We start from the raw sequence: 255 nt of genomic DNA on the forward strand, positions 1-255 counted from the left end.
CAAGAACCTCTGATTACCCAAATTAAGATTCGAGAGTCTTAGAAAATGCCACTCTGAAAACAGGGAGCCAACGCCACCACCCCGATCCTCGAAATCAATAATAAATGATACATTCACTACTCATGATTATTACCGCGAGCGAGCAGAAAAAAAACCCGCTTTCCTCCACATCGGCACTATTGTCTCCAATTACCACAAGCAAACTTCCCCTTCAGCTCCATCACTGCCCCTGCCATCATAACATTCGCCCCCCTC

This window comes from Penaeus monodon, chromosome 30, assembly GCF_015228065.2.
Source record: "Penaeus monodon isolate SGIC_2016 chromosome 30, NSTDA_Pmon_1, whole genome shotgun sequence".
NCBI lineage: Eukaryota > Metazoa > Arthropoda > Malacostraca > Decapoda > Penaeidae > Penaeus > Penaeus monodon.